This window comes from Chinchilla lanigera, unplaced genomic scaffold, assembly GCF_000276665.1.
Source record: "Chinchilla lanigera isolate Chin_1 unplaced genomic scaffold, ChiLan1.0 scaffold00105, whole genome shotgun sequence".
NCBI classification, from domain to species: Eukaryota; Metazoa; Chordata; class Mammalia; order Rodentia; family Chinchillidae; genus Chinchilla; species Chinchilla lanigera.
In genome coordinates this window covers 2,868,774-2,891,704 of record NW_004955506.1, presented here as the reverse complement: position 1 = coordinate 2,891,704, position 22,931 = coordinate 2,868,774, and the positions used below count along the sequence as shown (strand labels likewise).

At 52.8% G+C, this 22,931-nt stretch overlaps 1 protein-coding gene and 1 long non-coding RNA gene across 6 annotated transcripts in view; both read right to left on the bottom strand.

Moving 5' to 3' along the window:
* The window catches only part of Tbc1d16 (TBC1 domain family, member 16), an 84,329-nt gene that overhangs the window by 33,306 nt on the left and 28,092 nt on the right, over nucleotides 1-22,931 (bottom strand). The gene's annotated exons all lie outside the window — the stretch shown is intronic.
* LOC102021581 lies at nucleotides 162-10,987 on the bottom strand. The gene is made up of 3 exons (XR_264339.2): nucleotides 10,802-10,987; nucleotides 874-949; nucleotides 162-173 (listed from the first exon to the last, which is right to left on the bottom strand). It is a non-coding gene; the product is annotated as an uncharacterized LOC102021581 (long non-coding RNA).

The following is a 22,931-nucleotide window of genomic DNA, read 5'->3' as shown; positions in this document are numbered from 1 at the left end:
GGGAGCAGGCACATCATTCAGGTTTATTACCAACACAGTTTAGGAAAAGATAACCAAGCCAGGCCTCCCCCACTCCCCAGTCACGGGTGGGGCGAGGAGGCGAGACTGCAGAGGAAGGAGAGAACACACCATCTAATTTTTCTTTGCTCAAATCGAGTGATCTCGCCAATTTCCTGGGAAAATGAAGAAAAATTTCACTAAAAAAACTCCAACTGCTTCCATGTGCCTCTGAATCCATGCGTCACATGCATGTGCCATTGTTCGACTTGTGATGTGCAGGAGATGCCGTACGGAGCTTTTCTACCTAACGCTATTACACAACGTTATTCATCGAGGGCTGGAGACTCCAGTGGCAGGAATCATTTGTTTTTCTTTTTCCCTTAAGGCATTTGCAAATATGCTTGGAGGCTAAGGGATGCTGAGTACATCTAATAAATAAAGCAAAATAATTAATAGCCTGTGCGGTCTGGAGACGGCATCGGCAGCTCGCACATCAGGCTGGTGAGGGCAGACTACTGTTTCCATCCCTTCTGGCTTCACCTTTGGGATATACTGAGCTATCAAGAAGGTAAGCAACAGCTTCCTGAGCTCAAGAAAGAAAGAAAAGTCAAATTGAACTCTGGCTCACCTAGATTTTATAGGAATTTAACATGGGTAAGCAAGCAGGGGAACTCAGAACCAAAGTGTTCTCATGGGTCTCTGAGCTCAGCGCCATATGCAATATTACACCTAGGAATTTTTTTTTTTTTTTTTTTTTGCAGTACTGGGGATTTAACCCAGGGCCTTTGCACTGAGCTATGTCTCCAGCCCCTTTTCCATTTTTTATTTTGAGATAAGGTCTTGCTAATTTGCCTAAGCTGGGTTTGAACTTACAATCATCTTGCCTCAGACTTCCAGAAGTGCTGGTATTACAGGAATGTGCTCCTGCACCTAGGAAACTGTATACAACCTAGAAAAGATGGGGATAGTTCTGGTCAGTGCTGGTCCCTGAGTGAGGCAGGACTGATGTGATCTACAGCAGTAATGTCCAGTGCTGTACAGAAAACCCCAGATGACATGCGCTTTACCGTACGGATTGTGGTTGCCGGCACCACTAGGGTAGTCATCGAGCGGCCTTTCAGAATGACACCATGGGAGGGGCTGTAGAATCACCAGAGCCCAAATCAGCTAGCTATCACCGGGGTGGGAAATGATGATGGTTCCTTCACAGCCACTGAGAAGCCCACCCTAGCCCACTGGACCAAGCAGAGCTGGAGGCCAGAGAATCACTAAGAAGCCAGGACCAGACCTTCAGGAGACCTTTGCGGGCTAGGGACTGTGCTATGGCTCTGCGTGAACCTGGGTAGTGGGCTCTGATGCCATGGTCACATGTACGGCCCTCACCCTGGAAACCCTGGGCTTCATCCCTCTCTGCACTGGGCACTGCACTTCCCCAGGCTGTGGCCCACACACCCCAAGGACCGGATAAGCAGCTCGCCCTGCCACTGACGGTTGCCTCTTGGGTTGTGGGGACCTCTGTGGCCTCTTGGCAGGTCCCGCTGCTCTGCAAAAATGGAATAATCACCACCCAGGCTGGTGGCTTTCCCACTTTGCTGTGATGTTCCCTTAGGCAATTTAAAAATGGAATGAATACTAATAATAATTTGACTAAATTTAGGTGATCCCCTTAGGCAGCTGATTAAATTTCATGAACTCTTTCTCAGGCGTTCAGCCCAAATTCCCCTTCTCTCTCTTCTTGGTGACAGGAACTTCCAGTCAGGCAGGGTCAGTGGATTCCACCTAGTGGGCTGAAGCTGTTCTTCCAAGGGCGATGAGACAGTCAAAGAAGGTTGTGGGGAACAGACAGAGGGAGTCTGCGTTACCTTCATTGGTCGAGGGACCAAGATTTGTCCAGAAAAAGAGCCTGTGCTCATAGAACCTGCAGGTCCTAAAGGGCCTTAAAGAGCTTCAGGTTACGTCTACTTGTTTCCAGTAAGGACTGAGGTATGAGGAGGGCAGGGATCAGCTGAGAAATTCCTCTGGGGGAGGGGGCATAGGACCAGAACCTTCGGATTCTGAGCCCCTGGGTTTTGTGTCACAACACGCAACTCTGTCCTGCCTTTCCACCAGTCTGAGGTCACCTGAGGCACCTCCAGACACCCTGAGGCCTGAATAGCTCTCTCAAATACTCCTCCAGCCACACTCTTAAGAGTGACACCCCTGGGGCCCCAAAAGCTGTACCCCACCCTATGATGTCAGTCCCTGCCGGCCTGAAGGGGACCCTGGGAATTGATGTTGAGCCAACCTAGGACCAGAAGCTGCCTGGGGCTGTGAGTGCCAAGGCTGGGGTCAGCAATGTGACCATGGCCCTGAAGGGAATGTGTGTTGCTCTCTACTCCTCCCAACCCAACATCCTCCACTGGGCCCTGGCCGTTCTTTATATTCACCCCAATTCTACCCACTTGCCTGGCTCCAAGGGCTGACTCACAGATCACTAAGTACGGCAGATGTGAGAGCAGCCTTGCTAGGGCATCGGCCCTCCCTTGCTCCTGTGCCCACTCACACCTCTCTGTCCCCAGAGCCTGGTCTCAGGTGGGTCAGCAGCACCCTTGGCTCAGCACACAGGACCAAGCAGGATGAGAGCCCTGGTCGGCAGGATGAGAGCCCTGGTCGGCAGAATGCTCTCAGAGCAGGCGGCTGCTTCACAACGGACAGCAGGACGGCAGGCTCAGGAGGGCTGCTTCCAGCAGCCCAGGCCTGGAAAGGTGGGTCAGGGCGTCACGTCAGGCCCAGGCTTCCCTGCGGTTGGGGCTCTTTAGAGTTGGCTACAGAGTCGGTAGGACAGAGACATGAGAAGAGGGGTGCTGGCAGGTCCCAGGGAGACGAGGCATGTCCTTGCAGTGCCTCCAGGAAAGCCACTGCATGATGGCAGCGGGGAATGAGGGTTAACGCCTTTTCCTCTGGGCAGCTTTTCCCAAAAGACCTCGAGTGACCCAACATGCAGAAATATAATACCCCAAACCAGCAGCTACAAAGAAATGCAAAGGAATATGATTTTTAGCCCACCCAATTGGCAATAAGCTCATTTCTAAAGGAGTAGGGGCTCTGCAATGAAGCCAAAGCTTCCTGCAGTCACACTGTGGGTGTGTTGGTCCCCTCTTCTCCAGCAATGGCCACTCGTGCAGACACTTGCCCTGGAAAGCCCTCTGTTCTGTCATCCCTGGCCTTGATGGCAAAGAGCTCCAGGGACCACTGACCTCAGTGGATGTCTGCACAGGCATATACGGCCTCGGTATGCTATGTGAACACATCTGTGTACAACCTTTGTGCAGGCAGGCATGAGATTATGCAGCAAGCCTTTGTTCGGCACACATGTATGCACAAGCCTGTGCGTGTTGCGTGTGTCTGAGCGCCCACATAGTCGAACCTCCCGGCACACCTGAATTTGTCCACAACCAACACTCAAACCATTAAAGCAGGAGCCAGGCAGCTAACTGAGGCTGGAAGTTCTCTGTCCCAGCTTCCGCTCTGGGAATCCATGAAAGCACAAACATGCTCATCAGGGACTGGCAGGAGGCCCTTGGGGTGCTGTGTGGCCTGAGGAATGAAGGCCTTCCTAAAGACAGCAAGTGTGGTGCTGGCAAAGCTGACGGATCCTGGACTGGGCATCCCAGGGTAGGACTTGAGGTCAGGGTACACACAGGCTCCCCTTGTACAGCAATGGACACATGTGAAGATGTTGAACACATCTGGGGGTTCCTCAGCACGACTCAGGTCCCCCTGCACCAAAGATGTATTTGAGAATTGTCATGGTGGCATTGTTCAGAAAAAAGGCCCCCCAAGAGCCCCAAAACATCCTCAGTGGGAGGTGGGCAAACTGGGGTACAGCCTAGAACATTCCAATGCAATCAGAGTAAAGGGGCCATGAACCTCAGGCACACCTCGCTGGCCAGAGGAGCATGATTTTATTTCGCTCCAGATCAGAGGAAACCAAATGACACGTGGGTGAGACAGCAAGAGGGCAGGGAAACAGTGCGCAGAGCATCTGCCCAAGTGGGCAAGGACGTGGAGGAATGTGCCTGGGTAGCTGGTAGATTCTGGTCCATGTAGTGAGGGGCAGTAGGTCATGGGGACTTATTTTACTGTTTCATGTTGTTACATAGATTCCTTTGATGTATCAAACATAACGTTAAAAAAAATTAAAACAATAAACCAAGTCTGTCTACAATACTATCAAGTCAGTTGGGCATCAGAAACAAACTAGAAATAAATGAAAATGGATAGAGAGATACATGAATGACGGTGTGCGGGGGGCAATGGGCCTGGGCAGTAGTTTATCTTTTTTTTGTGTGTGTCTTTTTAAGACAAGGTCTCACTGTGCAGTTCAGGCTGGCCTTGAGCTCACTTTGTAGTCCAGGCTTGTCTTCAACTCGCAAAGATCCTCCTGCCTCAGCCTCCAGAGGGCTGGGATTACAAGCATGCGCCACCACACCCAGCAGTAGTTTATTTTTTATCTTTGCCCAATTTTCCAAAATTTCTTTGGTGAACACATGTTACTTTTAGAATTAAAAAAAAAAAGCAAAAACAAAACCCCTCCAAAACATGGAACATATCAAAGGAAAAAAAAAAAAAAAACAAGCCCAACCCGTTCCATAAAACAAACAATAGCCTCAAGCAATCAGCCCATGGGGTCAATGCAGAGGTACACCAGGTCAAAGGCCGGGCTCTTCCAAGATGAAGGGTACACCCATCACCTCCTTCCACTACCCGGGCAAGCCTGGCATCCTCCTGAAAGCCAGGGGATAGTCGCTATGGGCCAGAGGACGGATTGCAGCATGAATGACACCAGAGCCACGAAAACAAAGTGACAAAGGACAGAGCCTGAGCTGATCTGAAACATTAGAAGCGGATTCTTTGCAGCTTTGGAGGAGGAAATTCTGAAGTCACGGCTCTGGGGAGGACACCTCCCGCCCCCGCCCCGCTCGGCTACTTCTGGGGTTGCGGCCGGCCTCTGCACACTCCGAGCCCAGGCTCCCGGGAACATCTCGTGACACAGTCTGTCTGGACAAGTGGGCACCATCCCTTCCCTTTGCAGGGGTGCTGCTGCTCTGGTCAGAGACGAGGGCTGAGCTCCCACAGGCCGGGTTTGCCTGGTCCATTTTTGTGGAGCGCCATTTGCTTTTTCAGTGTGCATTTCCCATCGTAAACTGTGCTAAATGCTATTTAGTAGCTAATTAACTTTCCGTGTGAAGACCTCTCTAATTGCACGCTCTCCGCCCTCTGCCCGGGTCCTCTGGGGACGCCAAGCTGTCCTAGGGCATTGGTTCTGCCGGCTCCTACCTCTCAGGCGCAACTTCGAGCCGACAACAAACTGCCAATCAAAGCTGGAGAGGTCAGGGGGGACCAAATTAGGAGCCCTCTGCCATTTCCAAACTTGCTTGGCGAAGCTCAATTTAAATAAGAAAGCAAAAAGGTTATGAAAAATATTTTTTCACAATGAAACTCCCTGCTCAGCAGCAGAAAGGGCCACAGCCTCTGCTCCTTGGGGTGGCTGGTCTCTGTTCTGATGCATTCCAACTGGAAACCATTTCTATTTTGACTGTACCGGTGTCCACCACCAGCACGCAAAGAGATAATCAGAAAATAAAAGGCTTTTGTGTAGCACTTGCATAAATCACTGCGGCACCAATTACTGCATAGTCCCATGAACAGCAGGAGGCAGCGGCAGAGATGGGTGTCTGGTTCACGCCCACCCACTTGGGGCTAAAAGCCACCCTGGGCTTTAATCACTAGTCTCCGACTCTGTGTTCCTAGAACAGTCAGCTCCTGGGTCTATGTCACAAGTCAATGTTCAGCTCCTAAACACCAGGCAGTCTCTGGCCATGGACGATTTGAAGATGGAGGGCCAGCCCCGGGGGATGTTTCTGCCGGGCACAAATGCGGTCCCAAGCCAGAGTTTAAGACTGGTCCCTCAGCCCTGCATCATCAGCCTCACTACAACGGTCTCATGGCTCTGACATCCTCAGAAAGTTGTGACAATGGCAGAGGGACTGAGGAACATCTCCCTGCCCCACGACCTCCCATCACAGAAGATGACAGAGAAAGAGATGAGTGCCACCTTGTGCCAAAGCCACTTGACACTAAGCAGCCACCTCCTCCTCTTAAGGCTGAGTGGCGGGTTGTTGGCATAGCAAGATGCTGGTGCCTACGTTCTTGGCCTCTCACAGAGGGCCAGGACTGCTCCAGGAGTCCTCGGAAGCAAGCACCACAGCTGAGGTTTCCTTTCCCCGGGAAGGGTTCGGCAGAGGTGACCCCACCGAGAAGCCTGCCATGGGGTGGCCCTGTGGTCAGACCAACAGGAAGGGGTGGATGAATGAGAAGTCTTGTGCCGGTCTTGCTGGTTCCACTGCTTGGAGGGGGCAGGGTAAAAGAGGTAGGCACCGTCACCACTGCTGGGAGGAGCTAGGCCTTGAGTCAGCTGTCCCCTCTCTCTGAATACCTACTGGTCTCTCTACCCCAGGTGGCCTTTGGGCAAATCTACCTGGGATCTATTTTGTTTCCATAGAGGGACCTCAGACATGAGGTGGGGCCTGACTACCTCCTAGAACAGTGGTGGTGAACCTATGTGTGCTACCGCTAGCTGTTTGCTATCATTGAACGCTCCAAAAGGTTCGCCATCACTGTCACAGAGGGTCAAAGCCAGGAAGGGTCACACACTGTGCCCAAAGGTGCTGCCAAAAGCAGAAGAACTGCGCTATATCCAGAGCAAGGAGCACAGGCCTCTGGCCCAGCCATGATCCCAAAACCAGCCAAGGGAGGACACTTCCCGGACACCTTGGTCTGGCCCTGGTGGAGAACAAGCATTTCTTTAAGGATCATTATTTTTAAAGCAGAGTAAACGTGCAGGAGAATTTGCCTGATCCAGGAGCTCCAGAGTGCAGTGCCTTTCAATTGAGAAAAAACAGGCTGTCCAGCAGTTCTGAATGTGGTTTAAGAAATAACAAACAGAAAAAGAAGAAATTAAATGAGCAAAGGAGAATGAGAAGATTTTAGATATTTTCCTCTGATTCAAAGTTCTCCCTGAAACTTTGTGTGAGTGTGTAAGTGTATGAGTGTGGCTGTATGTGTGTGTGTGTGTGTGTGTGTGCACGTGTGTGCAAAGGAAGCACAGGGGAAGTCTGCACGCCCTCCCAGAAATAATTCATTTATTTACTTCAAATGTTTTCCAGACACCTCCTGGGGGCGCTTGCCTGGCCACCAGCACTAGACTTGTGTCCCCTCAGCCAGCAGGCGCCTGCTGAGTCTTTTATGTACTACTCCCCAAGTCTCAGAGCTAAAACTGCACACTGCACAAATGTCCCTCCCCCGAAAGCCACACCAACACGTGCCACTCTCATCCACTGCAGAGGGCAGGGCTGTGAGTCAGGGCTGAACCCTGAGGGCTGTTCTGCAGGGCCTGTTTCCAAGGGGCACAACGGCAGGAAGCTCATAAATGCCGCCCAACCACGTGTCAGTGGCTGAAGGAGACACAGCCGGATAGTCAGCCACATTCTTCCAGTGACACCAGTTCCTGCTCCATACCAAAGAGCTTGCCAGTACCTACAGCAACCAAACAAATCAATGACAAAAAGTGGAGGAAAAGCCAGGTGAAGTGGTGCATGCCTGTCACCTCAATCTCTCTGGGAGGCTGAGGCAGGAGGATCACAAATTAGAGCCCAGCAGGGCAACTTACTCACTTTGCAAAAACCTGTCTCCAAAAAAGAAAGAAAAAGTGATACATGCGTACCTGTTTATGACAGCACAATTCTGTGCTCACTTTGGCAGCACAATTCATAATAGCTACATCTTGGAAGCAGCCTATATACCCATCAACAGGTGAATGGAAGAAGAAAACCTGGTGTTTATATACAATATATACAACGGAGTGCTACTTTGCTGTAAAGAAGGATAACTCTGAGGCATTTGTAGAAAAATGAGTGCACTTTGAGACCATAATGTTACATGAAATAAATCAGGCCAAAGTTTAAATATCACATCGTTTCTCCTACGTGTGAAACCCACTTTATATATAAAGGCAAAATAAAAGATAAATATTAAGAAGTAGGGAGACAGAGCTTTTGTAAATGGGAAGGGGACCAGGAGATGGAAAGGAATGGGTAGGGGAAGGGGATGAAAAAAATTAAGACGCGTTATGTGTGTGCACCAACTCCCCATTAGGAATGGGGTCATTACGGACTGCAAATGTGTACTGGCAAAAAATAAGAATTGGGGGAAAATGTTTTAAAAGGCGCTGGGTAATGAGAAAGCCTTGGATTCAACCTCCAGTAACTCAGAGTGAGAGGAAGAAAAAAAAGAAAAAGAAAGGAAGGAAGGAAAAGAGGAAGAAAGAAGGGGTTAACTTCAAGGGCAAAAAGGTCTTTTCCAGAAGGTTGTATGCACAAGATGTGGGTCAGTCCTTTGGCATCCATCAGCCCAAAGCAAAGTTTAATGGGGCCCTCTTCAGCCAGAGCCGCCCAAACCCAAAGTCTAGCTCTGCTAGGGACAGTTGTGTGTGGCCTGCGCAGGCCTCAGCAGGCCTCACCTGCCAGGCTCCAGCGGGCTGGAGGTCACACGCTGGCCGCCACACCTGCCGACACAGCCCTTCCCGGGCAAGAGACCAATGCCACCAGCCCCTGACAAAAAAAAGCTGCTCAAGCAGCGAACAAGAGAAGGGATTCCCCACAGGAAGTTCCTTAAATTGAGGGAGGTGCAGGGACACAGGGAGCAGACGGGACACATGCCCCAGGGGTGACGACCAGGAGCAGCCAGCTTCAAGCCCCTGAGGACTGAAGGGTGCTCTGGTGTGGGGCCCACCTACCACCCTCTGTGCAGCCCCCACAGTAGAAGAAAGTGCTGCCAGCACAAGAACACGTTTTGCCCGTGAATTACTAGAGGAGAACCCCCAAATCGAGCCTTCGCAGGGACTGAAGGCACCAACATCTCCTCCCTTGGGGGTCCCTGATTTTCTGCCTTCCTCCAAGGAAGTCCTAATTACATCAGTTAGTTGTCTGTGCTTCTTCCCAACAGTCCGGATGGCCAACGGCCTCCCACCTCCTACTATTGAGCCAGTGCTGCTATGGACACAGTGGACAAGATCAGGATCATTTCAAATACAAGCCGTCCCTCTGCATGATGAGACACGTGGCCAGGACCCTTGTGGGTGCCCCCAATCCTCAAATGCTGGAGTCCTTTGTATAAAACGCGGTAGTAACCGTGCACCCTGGGCACATCCTGCCATAGCGTTACACCACCACAGACAGCTCACGACGCCCCCTGTGATGTGCGTGCTGCGGAAACGGTGTCTGGGGATGGTGTCTGGGAGGAAGCCTTGTTCGCACAGGCAGTTTTTTATGCAGATGCTTCTGACTGACTGATGGTAGATCTGAGAATATGGATCCCACAGGTACAGTAGCTGCCTCCATGTATCATGGCGTGGGCCACTTCTGTCACTCACAGAGAAACAAGCCTCCACGGGTGCCATCTCCCAGGAGGCCCTGTGACAGCTGCGTTGACAACGTGCTGAGTCAGCCAGACTGAGGCTCCCAGGAGCAGTGACCTACTGGCTCCTACTGGCTCTGGGGCCTCCCAGCCAGCCAGCCAGCCAGCCATGGGCAGACTCACAGGCCTTCCCACGGAGGTGCAAAGTAATCTTTGGCCCAGTACCCACCAAACCCAAAGGACACAGCTGGTCAACTGTTCCAGGAGCCCTGGACCTTGCAGACACACAGGATGGGCCAAGTGTATCTGTTTTCCTTGGAGAGCACAGGGATGCCGTCCCGGACAGCTGGGCATGAGCCCAGGGACTGCTGCAGCAACTGAGCCCCCAGGTGCCCGCCAGCAGCCTCCCTATGTGGCCACCTGGTGAGGCTGGTTAGGGAACAGCAAACCACTCTGACTTCCCAGGTCCTACAGCCTAGGCCAGCTTCTCCAGCAGCCACAGATCCTGCGCTGCCCTTTGCTGGCTGCAAGGCCAGGATGCCAGAAGCTTCATTTCAACACACGAACCAGTCCTGAGGCTACAAGAAGAGGGGCAGAAATGTCAGCTGCTGACCCTGTCCCCAGAACAGGGGGCAGAAATGTCAGCTGCTGACCCTGTCCCCAGAACAGGGGGCAGAAATGTCAGCTGCTGACCCTGTCCCCAGAACGTTCCCCAGAACGTTACTGAAAAATATTACAGGAATGGGATGGTGAGCAACCCCGTGAGGCCTCCAGGCCAGGTCAGTCCCTCCTGGATTCCCAAGACGATGGCCTAGGGGTTCTGCCCTCCACGGGTGACTGGGAGCCCTGAAATTAGGCTGCAGGGAGCTAGAGCCCCAGGCCCATGGGCGGCCCCCTCCCCCATGTCAGGCCTTGCACCCACACCCAGAAACCTGGCTCACATTCCCTAAATCCCAGAAAGACGACCGGGAGAGGCTGTTTTCCTAAGTTCACAGGAACACCAGGAAAGTGTTATCCTCAACCTGACCTTGACTAAGCTCTGGAAGCTTCTGCCCAGTACACTCCGCCCTTAACAACAGGGTCTCTCGGAAGGACCAGCATGGAAGACCAGCGCCAAAGACACTGTCCCACCCCAAGGCGTCACCATGGTGAGGAGAACCTGCCCAAGACTGCTTCAACATGATTTCCCAAGACCTGAAGCTCCAGACCAGTGGTCGGACCGGAACAACCTCTGCAGGCTTACAGGGCTCCTAGCACTCTGGGGCATTGTTTCCCAGTGGGCCTACCCTACTCCTCCTCTGTCTTCTTAATGTGCTAAAATACAGGGGAGAAAAATTTACCGTACCAGTTATCTTGAAGGGCATGGTTCCATGTTAAGCACCTCCACAGCACAGTGTGACTATCGGTACTGTCTGTCTCCAGAGCCTTACAGTCACAAAACTGAACTCTGTCCCCACTAAACCAAGGCTCCTGGCTCCCTGCCACCCTCCCCTAGCCCTGGAACCCCTACTCTCATGTCGTCTCTATGTGTCCGATGACTCTAGAGACCTCGTGGGAGTGGAATCACAAAGGGCTTGTCCTTTGTGACTGCCTTACTTCATGAGAGGCATGACATTCTCAAGGCCCAAACATGTCACACTAGTGCTAGAATTTGCTTCCTTTGTAAGTAGGAATAATACTGTTTTCTCCTTCCTCCATTTCTCCCTCCCTTCTTTCCAACCTTTTCTTTTTTTCATTGCTGGGGATGGAACTCAGGGCCTCACACACACTGGGCAAGTGTACATGACTAAGCTGCACTCCCAGCCCTAATATTCCACCTCAGGGATCCACGACTTTGCTTGTCTGTTCATCCACTGGTGGGCACACAGGTTGTCCCCACACCTTGCTAGGACTCTGGTTGAGTCCCATCTCTCGGTCCTTCTCAGTCTCTTCTTATTTCTCATATTTTATTTGGATGCTAAATTATCTGTGTAATAACATTTAAAAATCATCTGCGTAATAACATTTTAAAAAAGCAGGAGGTCTACAAAGTAAAGTCCAGACAAGGCCACTGCTGAGAGTTGGCGGCCTGTCCTGAGGCTGTGCGGCCACACAGGGCAAGTGGAGAGGACAGGAAGCAGGCTGTACCCAGCTGACCATCACCCCGGGTGGGACGCCAGCCATGCACTTGTGCTTTGGGGCCAGAGGCCAGGCCTGTCTAGGAGCTATCCAGTCTGCAAGGAGGCTGCTGCTGGCTCCAGACGGGGTTGGCTGGGCTCCACCACCAGACCTCAGAGAGGAAGCAGGGATGAGCGGGGAAGGCGGAGGGGCCTAGGCTGCTCCCCAACAGCACACAGCCAGTTTTCAGGCACTGGCTGGTTAAGAGTCCCATCCTGCAGGGCTTTGGGGAGCCAGCAGGGGAGGAGGGGACGAGGCAGGCAGGTGGGGAGGGCCAGCACTGCAAGGAGGGGTGTCTGGGAGCAAGGGGGCAGGAGGAGGAGGCCCCGCAAGCAATGGCCCCTGCAGATCTGGGAGAAGCCTGCCATCTGCTGGGCACCTGGAGCTCCCTCCCAGGCTGACGTGCCACTACCACGTGACAGTGACCGGGCGACAGCATCTGCCATCCTCCCCACCACAGGGCACGGGGGCAGCTGAAGTGGGTGTCGGGGCTGTGGGGAGGAGGAAATGAGCGCGGCTCTCAGTGCCCTGGGCCCAGGTCTGTCCCCACCATGGCCGGCCGCTGCCTCTCCGCAGGCTCCTCGCCCTGCCCTGCCCTGCCCTGCCTTGCCCTGCCCTGCCCTGCCCTGCCTGTGGCATGTTAATCCGTCCTTTCTCCCCGGGGGGCCTGATGGAGCACAGTGACCTCCCAGGAGTCCCCGGTGGCTCTGACCCTCTGCGTCACTGCTGTTCTTGACAGCTCATGGAATTGTCACTTTCACCTCCCAGCAGGGGGACTCGTGGAAGGGGAATCCATATTTTTCACAGCCTCACCACGAAGGGGATGCTGAGGGCCTTCCCTCCACATCTCCCAAAACGGGGCTATGACCCAAATCAAGCAGTGGCCGTTGGAACCATGGACACTGGGAGGGGGGGTGTCACTTGACACTGGTCCGGGCAGCCAGCCAGCCTTGGAGAGAAACGAAGTTACCAAAAATAATCCTCCCTGTGTTTAAATATTTACAGAGCAAGACACATCCTGACGCCGTCACCGTCCACTGGGCTCTGCCTGCATCACAGCACCAGGAAGGCCGTGCTTCCCACCTGCCCCTTTGCAGCGGGATCCCTGGTGTACTTGGCCTCTCTTCCCGTGACCATGAAACTTGCAGCCCTCCCTGCTTCCAGAGCATTCCCACGTCCAACTTGCCACTCTCTTGCCACCTTACCCATCCCAGGGCCTCCCTCCTGTGTGTGTGTTCTCCGGCTCCAGAGCCCCTCCAGTCTGCATACCATTTTGGACACCATTGATCAGAATGGAATGGAAATGGCATGAGCTCATCAGCCCCCAAGGCTGGTCTCAATTCCCCTTCTCCTGAGGACCCAAGGGCGGGTGATGCCAAGACAAACACAAGAGCCACACAAATCCCTCAATATGCCAGGTCCGCTGCTGATCCCAAGACCTGGCTTTGGAAGCCCCTTCTTGGTCAGTCTCAGAGGGAGGTTCTGGTACCAGGTCCATTATGCAGATGATAGAGGAGAAACTGAGACAAGGAGGGTAGTGACTGCTGGGGCAAGGTTGGGATATAGCCCAGGGGGGCTCCAGGGCGCACATCATGTAGGGACCACTTACATCACCAATATCTAAGAAGGGCAAAGATTTGCTCTAGGCCACTGGTCAGCCCCATCCCCGCCACAGGTCAAAGGGCAAGTGGCTGTGACAGGTGTGGCCAGGAAACGTATTTTCAGGTTCCCTGAACAGATTCCCTGAAGCAAGGATGTGCCTCCTGGACACAGGCGGAAGGGGCCACCGAGAGCCCCCTGTCCCCTCATCTGCAGCTCAGGTGCTCTGGAGATCTTGGCTGCACAGCCTGGAACCTCATATGAAAACAGCCACTCTGTCTACTTTCTTGTGAAGGCAAACAGAACCGGATCGGGGACAACTCCACCATGAGACAGACGCCACCTCCCCATGCCTTTCCTGGCTTTCTGGAGAGTTGCATCAGGCATTGGGTTACATTGCAACAGCCAACCTGCCTCCCCAGAGGAGCAGAGTGAGCTCCCTGACGCCCCAGGAAGCCTGCCACGTCACTGCCTCCGGGGGTCTGTGACCTCACACTCGGGTCTCTCAGAAGCTCACGTGGGCTCCCAGCCCCTGGGGGGCCCTGCTGATGCAAGAGCCAGGTGTGGGAGGGGGTGCATGGGCTTGGCATCCTGCTCCCGTGGCAGCTGGTGCACTGGAGCAACTCAGCCCCTCAGAGTGTCCCCACCCTGCGCAGCCAGCCACGGCCCAGGCTGCTCTCAGCGGGAGAGGCTGCCACTCTTCATTTCTGGGCCCTCAATGGCCTTCCTGCCGTGTGCGGGAGCAGTGGTCCCTGGGGACCGCCTCTCCAGGGGCTGGAACTTCCTCCCTTCTGCTCAGCTCAGGAGGGTGGGTCACATATTCCCTCCCGATCCTGGCAGCTTTAATAGAAAGGGGTCAGCTTTTAAAAACCTGCTGGTGCCCAGTGGGCCATCAACAACAGCGTGCCTTCAAATCGAACCTGCCAAAGGTAGTAGCTCCGCACGGCATCCCAAGTCTGGCGCCTTGGGTGACATTTATCAGTGAGTTCTGGAATTCTACTCACAGGAGTCAGGCTGCAGGACCCCTAGCAGGGGAACGGAACCTTTTGCTGCCAGAAGCTCCTTAGCTGTGCAGGATAATGCAAGAGGGGAAGTCTACGAGATAGCTGGCCAGAGAATAGCGAACAGAGAACAGTGAACAAGACCCTCCCTGTATAGGCCCGTGCCAGCCAAGGCAGGGGCTCTGGACACTCACAACCTCAGCCCTGATGGGAGGTAAGCCCATCCTCAGTGGGCTCCAAGTCCAAGGACACACTGACCCTACGCAAAGACAGAATGTAAAAGCTCCCTCGGGGATGCCTTTGTATCAAGCACATACTGCAGTGATGCTATTGTGGGTACCCTGGGTAGTTACTGCAGTTCAATTATCTGTTTTCTTTTTACTTTTACGAATGTGGCTACGAGAACTACATGGATATTCCTGATTTTGGACACAGGTGCACAAGTGACCTGTGGAGGCTGCATGGCCTTTTCCACAGAGTGCCGGACCCCAGGACATCTCCAGGAAAACCACCTCACACCTTATCCCCGACTTAACTCCAAATGTGTCACAAATGTAACTGTAAAGCATGCAGCTGTAAGACATTTGGGAAAACACCAGATTCTCTTCAGGTCTTGGGACTGGGATATCAAAAGCATGGTATGTTGGATGTCAACAAAATGAAGTATTTTTTGCTTTGTGAAAGACCTTGCTACTAGGATAGAAAGATAACTAGAGTCTGGGTGAAATACCTGCAAATCAGATATTTGACAAAAGACTGGTTTCCATACTATATTAAAAATTCTCCAAACTCAATAGTAAAAATAAAACTGACAAAAGCCATTAGAATATGAACATTTCTGTATGAACAGTTCACTAGAGGGGAATCACAGATGGCAAATAAGCCCATGAAAAGCTACTTAGCACCACAGACCTTCAGGAAAATACAAGTTAAACCATACAGAGACCTGGTTCCACACCCATCAGACTGACAAAAGGAAAAAAAAAAACAGAACAGGTGAGCCAGGCAGTATGTCTGTGGTCTCAGATACTCAGGAGGCTGAGACAGGAAGATTCCTTGAGTTGCTGAATTCCTCATGGGCCAGCTTGGGCAACATCTTGAGACTCTATCTCAAAACAAAACAAAATGAGCTGGGCATGGTGGCACATGCCTGTCATCCCAGCACGTAGGAGGCTGAGACAAAACGATCGCCACAAGTTCAAGGTCAGTCTGGGCTACATAGTGAGTTTGAAGCCAGCCTGAACTACATAGCAAGACTCTGTCTCCAAAACAAAACACAACAAATCGTTATAACATCAAATAGTGCTAAGGGTTCAGAAAACTGGATCATTCATGAATTAAAAAATGGTATAACTCCTCTGGAAAACAGGCAACATTTGTTTGGTTGGTTGTTTTGGTACTGGAAATTGGATGCAGGGCCTTCCCACTGAGCTACATTTCCAGTTATTTTTTATTTTTTCAGAGACAGAGTTTGGCTAAGTCACTACGTTGACTAGGTTGACTTGTGATTTTCCTGCCTCAGCTTCCCAGAGTTCTGGGATTACAGGCATCTGCCACCATGCTTGGATGCAATTTTTTTTTAAGTAACTAAACAATCAGCACCATACAACCCAGCAATTGCATTCTTGGGAATTTATCCCAGAGAAATGACACCCTCCACTGAGACAAAAAGCAGTACATGAATGTTCCCAACAGCCGTACTTGTAACAGCCCCAAACCACAGACAACTGGTGTCCTTGGAGTGGGGATCACACACATAGGTCCTCCATGGCACGGCATGCAACACAGCAGTGGAAAGAACAGTCTCACAAGTGTCACCACATCTTGGGTGGAGCTTAACAGGATTCCACAGTGCGTGACTCCATTTACACAGAACCCTGCGGCGGTACACAAGGACGTGGCTGTGAGGGGACCTGGGATGGGGTCAAGGAGCTGGGCTGACGGCCCTAGGCTGGCCTGAGTGCGCCCTATATGGTGTGGCGTGGAGCAGATAAAGCCATGCATGACTACGTACATGGGACGTACACAGTGACAGCGACCCCAGGGGCCAGCAGGTCACACCAGCCTCACTCCTGGCATGCAGTGGCTTTATAAAGGGCGTCACCACAGGGAGATGGGGGTAGAGGGTGCCTGCTGTCTTCCTGTGCACCTCATTACTTCCAAATAAGCACCTCTAAAAATTGCAGCTAACAGAAAACGTGTGTGCGCACAAGTGCACGTGCATGCGCACGCTGGCGGTTCTATGATTGAACCCACGGCTTTACACTGAGCTCATCCTCAGCCTTTTTTATGTTGTGTCAAGGTCTCCCTAAGTCCCTAAATTTCCCTGGCTGAGCTCAAACTCAAAATCCTCCCGTCTCAGCCTCCCAGAGTGTTGGAATTACGATGTGTGCCACCACACTCAGCTCCAATAGAAAAGTTTAAACCATGAATTGGCTCATGTTACTTTTCTATTGGGCAGCACTGGTCTAGACGGGGCCAGACACTATGTGGAGGATTAAGCCTCAGGTGCTGTCTTTATACAGCCATGAACTAGGGCCTCTCACCTGGTAGGCAAGTGCTGTACCACTGAGCCACATCCCCAGCCTATTTGGAAAAATCAATAGACTTTACCCCCACGTATAGGCCACACCTAATTTTTAGAGCACTTTTTAATTCACAGGACTATAGAGCAGAAAGGTGTCCCATATCCTCCCTGTGCACATCCCATTTCTCCTAATATTAATACCTTTTAAGCATGGATCCATTTGCTGCAACTGACTAAGCAGTGATGATACACTGTTATTAATAACTACAGTGCATAGTCTATGCTAGGGTTCCCTTTTGCTGTTGTATAGTCTACTGTTTTGGGTTTTTTTTTTTTTTTGCTTTGTTTTGTGGAACTGGAGGTTGAACTCAGGGCCTTCACACTGAGCTTCATCCCCAGCCCTTTTTCTTTTGAGACAAGGTCTTACTAAGTTCCTAGGCTGGGCTAAAACTTGTGATCTTCCTGCCTCAGTTTCCCAGAGTGCTAGGACGGTGCCTATCCTGTATGCACCATCACAGCATTAGAGTAACCTACACCGTGACACCCTTTACAGCCCACTCACCCGCCCTCCAGAGAGCCTCTGGCAGCTGCTGATCTTTTTCCTGTGTCCACGGTTTTGGCTTTTCCAGAATGTTCCACAGCTGGAATCATACTACAGGGACCCTTTCCTGGCTGGCTTCTTTCACTTAGCGATACGCATGAAAGGTTCTCCCCTCTTTCCTGGCTTGATAGCTCATTTCTTTTTATGGCTAAACAATACTCCCTTGTAGGGATGTACCACAGTTTTTATATCCATTCATCTGCTGAATGGCATTTTGGTTGCTTCCAGTTTGGGACATCTATGAATAAAGCTATTATAAACATATAAACGTTCATGTGCCTGTTTTTGTGTGAAGAATAGCACTGAACATTTTTAACTGTTGGAAAAAATCAAAAGAATATTTCATATACACACGAAAATTATATGAAATGCAAATTTAGTATCCATGGTAAAGTTGTAATGGAACACAGCCAAGCCTATTTCCATATTTTGGGTAGCAGATTTCACAATACAGGGGTGGATTTGAGAAGGGGCAGCAATGGCCATTTGGTTTGTAAAGCAAAAAAATACTCCTAGCTGTCTGGCCTGTCACCAGTCCTGGGGGTGGATGCTTACAGTTTCCAACTTTGACAAGGCAGGACACAAAAAAAGAACTCGAATGGGAACAGCAACACTAAGAAATAAAGATCATAAATATTTTTGCTACGCCTTCCTCCAAATTTCTAAAATGGGCACATGCTGCTTCATCAGTCCTAGCGCAGACCTCTACCCCCGGCCACTGCAGGGACCCCGGCCAAACCAGAAAGCAAGCGACAGATGACAGCTGAGCTCCACCAGAGCCTGACTTCATTTTAGTGTTTTGCTTTCTGCTTTTAACTTCAGAGTCGCTATCTCAGTGAGTGGTGACTATGTGCAAGTGACTTGAAGTCTCTAAAAAGGGGCAACAGCACTGGCCTTGCATCAGTCCCCACAGCATGTGACAGACAATTCACGTCCCCCAAAGCCTCTCATAACCCTTGCTGTAGCCTTTTACAGAAACAGAGCCTTTGTGGGTGTAATGGAGTTATGATGAGACTACACTGACCCAAGGGCAAGTGTCCTTAAGGAAGAGGAGAGGACAGATGTGAGGGTGAGGTCATGTGAGGATGGGCGGGGGCAGAGGTTGGAGGATGGGGCCCAAAGCCAAGGGACTCCTGCAGCCACCCTCACCTGGAAAAGGCAGGAAAGACCCTCCTGAGACCTCAATTTTGGGCTTCTGGTCTCCAGGCTGTGAGAGGACACATTTCTGTTGTTTTAAGTCACTGTGGTCCTTGGCTATGGTAGGATAGCCCCAGCACACCCACCAGCACACAGAACAAGGGTAGCACACTGGCAACTACCACCTACATTTATTGCCATGGTGATGACTGGCATCTGCCCGTGCTGCCCTAAGGCCTCGCACACAGCGGCACGAGTTCCCCACCTTCATCCACACAGTGGCCCCCTTTCACGGAGGTGGAGATGGAGAGGCTCAGATTCACAACAGGACATCCAGCCACCAAATACGACACCTCTACAGGCCCTGCTGGACCCAGTCTGCCAGCGCCCCCCCCACCCCCGACAGCCCGTGTCAGCCCCACAGCTGCCCAGAGTCACACATCAGGGGCTGGCACAGCGGAGACCCATCCCAAACGCCCCAGCAGCACCCCAGAGTTCCAGGAGCTGATGGCTGCTGCCCCTGCTAACAAGTCCAGAGCCAGCAGCAGCTGGTGAGCTGAAAGAAGGCCGCCCGCCTGGGCTTGGGGAACCGCCAGGCTTCCCAGCCTGCAGGGAGACCCAGGCAAGACCGTGGCCAGGCACAGGGAGTAGCTGGGGACGGCCACCTCCACAGGGCCGGGCCGGGGAGAGACACCATGCAGAGCCTGCCAAGTGCTACAGAAACAGAAGATGAGACTCGTCTAACGCCATTCAGAACAGATTGCGGGGTGTCGAGCAACGGGATGTTTTAAAGAAATAAATCTCAGCTCCCGGCGGCAAAAGCACAAACAAACCCAAACAACAGATCCTCAGGGGCTGCCAGCCTCTGAGACAGGCTGCCGCTTGGCCCTGGAGGGGCGGCCCTGGGCACCAGGGCGGACCGCTGCAGAGCTCGGGGTGTGGTGCCGGGACCTGGGAGGCCAGAACACCCATCCCCATGCAGATCCTTCTCTCACTGGCTTTTGGCCATTACACGGCCAAGGTCTCTGGGATCTGCTCCTCTCCTCTGGGGGGAAGTAGCCCAGGGAGAAGCCCGCATCTGTGCCACCCACCCATCCCCTAGTCCTCCCAGTGACTGGACCAGCCACCCTGGCCCCAACCCCACGCCTCATCAGATGAATTTGGCCAGTCTCCTTCCCTCCCTGCATCCCCACTGCTCCCTCCTCTTCACTGGGAGGAAGGACGGCTGGGCAGAGGCTGGACCGCCCCTCATATGCCGTCAGCTCCATCTCTTCCCTCACGCACAGTAGGGAGAATGTTTACCCCCCCCACACACCCCTTTCACAGACAGAAAGGGACCAAGGACGAGACTGAGTCACACCCGCACCACCAGAGCAGGATTCTCTGTGGCAGCATCCAGACACCCACGCTGCCTGGTACCAGTTCCTGACCCACCACACCCACTGATCAGAACCTTCCCCGAGGCTGGGATCCTCCCAGAGCACCTCTTCCAACAGAGACGCTCAAGGGCTCCAGGACCCGCCCTCTGCCCTGGGGAAGCTCAGCGAGCCCGCCTGGCCAGCACAGAAGCCCCACTCATGAGGATAAAGCGTCAACCTGCTGGACACACACGTGAAATTTCCAGGTGTGCAAGGTGCGGGAGACTGCGCCCGGGCACACACAGGTAAGGACCCAGGCAGCAGGTGCAGGGGGCAAATGGTCTCCTCCAGGAGGACCTGGGACAGCACACACAGGGTAGGAGGGAAGGTGGGGTGCCTTGTGAGCCGGCAGGAGCAACAGCCCAGAACCACAGCAAGAGCTGCACGTGGCAGGCAAGCCTCCAGGTCCCTGCAGAGCCCTAAAGTACCCTTCCCTGGTGCCAGCAGCCTTGGAAGCTGTACTGAAAGCAACCAGGGGATCCACACACAAGAGGATGCAGCGCTGGTTCCCCAGGGAGACGCGGGTGACATCGCTAGGGACAGAGGTGGCAGGTCGTAATCAAGGATCCCAGGGACTGGGACACCCCCGGGGCTTTTTCATTAGCAAATATGCCCGACAGCTGGCAAGACTGAGCCAGCACTGAGCCTGCAGAGCCAGCAGTTTTCAAAAATCCCCAAGCACGGTGGCATACCCCTGGAATCCCAGTACTCTGGGAGGCTGAGACAGGAGGATCAAAAGTTCAAGACCAGCAGCTTAGTGAGATCTTGTCTCAAAGAATTAAAAAGGGGGTGGGGGATGTAGCTCAGTGCAAATGCTGAAAAAAGAAAGAAAAAAAATCTGGCATTCATCCTAAGAGTCATATTAATATAATCACAGAATAAAATGCTTAATATTAGGAAAAGTCTCCTGCCAGGCATGGTGGTGCACACCTGTAATCCCTGCACTCGGGAGCCTGAGGCAGAAGGATCGCTACAAGTTTGAGGCCAGCCTTTAAGGCCAGCATCCTAATTGCACTCTGCTACCACACTGGTGTATCTTCCTCCTGATCTGAGTGTCCAATGTGTGCCAATAAAATTTGTATGAACCAGTACCATGTAAACTCGAATATTCAGCTGCTCAGCTGCACTGGCCACGTTTCAGGGGTGCACGAGCCATGGGAAGTAAGTGACCTGTGCTGGGGGCACAGGCCTGGACCCCGGTAGCCCCACCCAGGTGTCAGGCCTCCTCCTGGTCTCACGGTACTGTGTCCTGCCACAGCTGTGTCCTGCTTAGCTTCGGATCACATGCAGCTGCACATTCTTCCCTCTGTGCTGCCCAGGTTTGAGCCTTGGAGGCTCCAGACCCTCCAGGAAGGCAGATGGTGCCTCCTCCCCCTCGAACACACCCCAGGAGCCTGCCCACCAAGGGCTCCAAGGAGGCTAGAACCGCTCCACCTGGGAGATGAGGCTTGGTCAGCCTGCCGCCTGCTCTCCTGCTGGAGATGCTATTCCTTCTGCCTACTGTAAAGCACACCATGATGAACATCTTTGCGCAGTTTTTTTTCTTTCAGTAATTTGGGTCCCTACTTAAGACGAGTTCCAGAAGAAGCATCTGGACTTACAGAGGAGGCTGTGTGTCTGCTGCCCACCCAGCTCACCCAGCTTGTCCCTGCATGCCACATGGGCTCCTGCGTGCCACGCTCTCTACACTGGACAGAGACGAAGGCTGTGGCGCCCACTGATCCCCTGCATCCCAGCCCTGACCCTGGGAGGGACAGGGATGAACACGCTCAGCGGGCAGGTCCAGGGGACTCGCAGGAGTCTCAGGGGAGGACGTGGGTCCCTGTAGCGAGTTCTCAGCAGCCGCCCCAAGCAGGCCCTGAGCGCTCCTCCTGTCGGGATTTCCAAGCCGTTCATAGGCTGGGGCGGGGGTGTTGGGAAGGAGCTGTGGGCTTGGCGGATGGCACTGTCCGGCTGTACCCACAGGTAACCCACGAACGTGGAGACTACAGGGGACATGACATTCTTAACCATTCGGCCCTTCTGGGAATTACGTGCCAAATCAGAAGCTTGGGGGTGCTCCTATCCCTGGGGCTGTTCTTCCACTCACCCCACCCAGCACCTGTCTGCATCTGTAGTTCTTCAGTTCTACCACGAGAGGGGGCCCGCGAGCCGACCTACTTGCCCTGTCCCGCCGTGGAGTTAGGTAATTAGAAACCTGGGCTCGGGAACGCTGTGGGACGGTGGTCCTCAGAGCCACGCCTGCTGCCTGTGCCCAGCCTCGCGGATCTCAGCCTGACGGCCCTCCCTGCTCAATCCACACAGTCACTCTCCCTTTAGGGCTCCACCGAGGTGCTTCTCAAATCCGCTGCGGGGCCCTAAATCAGCGAGGGCGAAACTTAGAGACAGAGTGCCCAAACTGCAGCCCAAAACCCATTTTTTTATTGCACAGTGGCAACGCTGTGCCGTTTTCTGAGGTTCTGTCGTTGGGGTGATGCTAGGGCGACTTGACTCGCGTGCCGGCAGAGTGAGCTCTGCGTGCCCGCCGCGGCACGCGTGCCACAGGTTCGCCACAAAGGCCCTAAGCCCTTGGGGCATTCAAAGTAGGCGATGTCCTCGCTCCACGCTGCGACTCTGGCCCAGCAGGTCTCGGTGATACCCGGACAGAGGGAGTCTTCAAAGCTGCTCTGGGGGTCCAAAACAATCAGCCTTTTAAGGAAGGATTTCCAGCGCCACCTCGCGCCAGTGCAGCAAAGGGCGGGGCAGGAGAAAGGAACCGCCGTGGGCATTGCAGGGGACCAAGGACACAACCTGGGGAAAATGCAGATTCCAGAGCCCAGCCGCTTTTGAAGCCACATCTGCCTATTTTGTTTCTAGTGCTGGGGATCGAACCCAGGGTGTCACAATATCTGCTTTGTAAAATAAGCGTCCAGCAGCCTGTCATGCAGGATTGGTTTGTCACCACTTGACACCTGTCACTTCTGATGGGAAGACAGGCTTGTTTTGTCCCAATCATAGTTGTCTCAAAATGAAAAATTAAAAAAAAAAAAAAAAAA